The sequence below is a fragment of the Triticum dicoccoides genome, chromosome 2A, assembly GCF_002162155.2.
Source record: "Triticum dicoccoides isolate Atlit2015 ecotype Zavitan chromosome 2A, WEW_v2.0, whole genome shotgun sequence".
Lineage (NCBI taxonomy): Eukaryota > Viridiplantae > Streptophyta > Magnoliopsida > Poales > Poaceae > Triticum > Triticum dicoccoides.
In genome coordinates, this window is record NC_041382.1 from 632,722,213 (window position 1) to 632,724,371 (window position 2,159).

The window sequence follows — 2,159 nt, forward strand, 5'->3', positions numbered from 1 at the left end:
TTAAGGTTGGACTTGGAGAGCAAGGCGTGGCTGTCGTCGTCCCATTCCCGCAGCACCTTCTCGAGCTTGCTTCTCACGGTGACGCACAAGCTCTCCAGCAGTGGACCGGCGAGCGGCATCCACGGGCGAAGCAGGAGGTGACAGCAGTCGGCCTGCCAGGCATCCCGCGGGTCCCATGACTCCACTTCGGAGGTCAGCTCCGGCATGACGAGCTCTACGAGGATGCGCTGCACGGCGGAAGGAGGCAGCGTGTCCTTCCACTGCGCCAGGAAGCGGCGCATCCGCTCGGAGTCCGTGGCCTTGAACTCCGATGCCTGGATAGCCGGAACCACCGTGTCGTAGACGAGCTCCGCGTACGGCGACATGGCCGACCCGTCGTCCAGTGAATTCTTCAGGAAGACAAACACGTCCAGCCACATGGCCGGGTCCCATAGAGGCTGCCACCTTTGGAGCACCGGGCGAATGAGCGGCGCCACGAGCACGCCCGCCATGTTCGCGAGGCAATACGTCTGGTACTCCTCCGGGAACTTCTTCCTCAGCCTTGAAAACTCCAAGATGAGGTTGCCCGCCGTCAGCTCTCCCGATGCACTTTTCTCGTGCACCAGCGTCACGACCGTGATGATCACCTCCGCCGCGTCCACCACCATATGCTCGCCGTCGTCCTGGGCACCATCTTGCAGCTCCCGCACTTCAGCGAGGATTTTCTCGCAGAACTCCCGGCCTTGCTGCCGCGATCCGTCGGTGTCGCCCATCTCCCAGTCGTTGTAGACCGCTTGAGAGATTTCGTCCGCGCACTGGTCAGCTCCCCATTTGGTCGGCAAGGTTTCCGGGACCTTGTTGGGAAGTCCGTTGTCGTATGGTCCTTCTCCCTCGGCGCCGACCGTACCGAAACCAGCGCTCTCTGGCCGCTTCACCACCTTCACAGGAGATGTGATGCCCTGGCCGTGCTTGCCGAGGCCAGAGCCGGACCCGACCTCGTAGTTCATGCGCCTCATCATATTTACTATCGTTGTGTTCTTGAAAGGGCGATGCTAGGCGCCGGTGCGCCGGCCGAACGTTTCGGCCGGTCCAGCCCTAGCCGTCAGATCAGCCCGTCCCGCGCCGTTGGATCCTTATCCAACCAGGTCCTCGTTTTCCTCTCGCGAGCGCGTAACGAGCGTCGTCTTCCTCTCGCGAACCCCATCTCGCCGGTTGCCCCCGCGTTCCCCCTCGTCGCCGCCCCTCCCTCGCCTGCCCTCCTCGTCCCTGATCACCGTCCTCGTCGGCCGTCTTTCCCGGCCGCCCTGGTCGCCGGTAGTCCTCGGCGGCCGTCCTCTTCACCGGCTTCGCCCCCATGGAAATAGCCCATCCCTGCGGTTGCAGCTTCCATGGCCACCGTTGCAGCTCCGGTGGCGACGACCGGAGCTCACTGGCGTGCTCACCGGTGTGCTCGCCGGCGCTCATCCCCCGCTTGCGAACAAAAAAGATCGAGCGCCAAGGGAGATGCTCAGCGCTGCAACCTACGACGAAAAAAGCTACAACTAGCGATAGGAAAAGCTTCAACCGGCTACGAAAAAAGCTTCAACCAGTATACGACTGGAGCTTGGATGACCAAGAAAAGTTACAACCGGTGACAGAGAAAGCTTCATCTAGCGATAAAAAAAAGCTTCATCAGACTATAAAAAAAGTTTCAACCGTGGAAACAAAAGCCATGGACGAAAAGTTACAACCGGTGACAGAAAAAGCTTCATCTAGCGATGAAAAAAGCTTCATCCGACTATATAAAAAGTTTCAACCGTGGAACGAAGCCATAGACAAAAAACAAAAAATTGCAACCGACAGTTATAAAAGTTACAACCGCATTGAAAAAAGCTTCAAACTCCTTATCTCAGCTGCAACCCCGCGATGACGATGACGCCGTTTTGCTGCAACCGTAGTAGATTTTTGCTACCACCGGCGATTGAATTTGCTACAACCGGTTTCATCAAAAAATCGCCGTGGGGTGTAGTCTGCCATGGCTCCGGCGAAGTAGGCAAAGCTCCGATGCATGCGAGGTAGGCGTCGCCGTGGTAGCGCCCCATCGCCCCCGGTTGCAGCATCTCCCGTGGTCACTGCCCCTCGGTCGCCGGCGAGATGGAATGGTCACCGTGCAGATCCATGGCAGCTTCGCGCGGGGAGGG

General features: G+C 59.0%; 1 pseudogene; it reads right to left on the reverse strand.

Annotated features, from left to right (window-relative positions):
* The window catches only part of LOC119358027, a 2,817-nt pseudogene continuing 658 nt past the window's right edge, over positions 1-2,159 (reverse strand).